Raw genomic sequence first — 343 nt, forward strand, 5'->3', positions numbered from 1 at the left:
AGATGTTTTGTTTTCCAATTTTCCAAAAGGTATTTGTCAGGTCATCCTGTTGAGGTTTTCTTCCTAGATTAATAGTTTCATGGACCTAAGGAAATGTAGATTTAACAGAAACAGCCTCTGTTCTGCATCTTCTTTGGAAGGCAGTGCACTACTAACTTTGGACGGCTAGGTTAGCAATTTTTGTGTTTCCATAAAGGACCACCTTATACTTTTAAAACTTACTGTAGATTAGAAACAGCTTTTGCACATACGGGTTTTACTCTATAAGCATGTCCATACTACAAAAAATTAAAGCAGAAAACTTTATGTGAAAGTTAATTTTAAAGCACATTTCATCTACTCT

Source organism: Chinchilla lanigera, unplaced genomic scaffold (genome assembly GCF_000276665.1).
Source record: "Chinchilla lanigera isolate Chin_1 unplaced genomic scaffold, ChiLan1.0 scaffold00007, whole genome shotgun sequence".
NCBI lineage: Eukaryota > Metazoa > Chordata > Mammalia > Rodentia > Chinchillidae > Chinchilla > Chinchilla lanigera.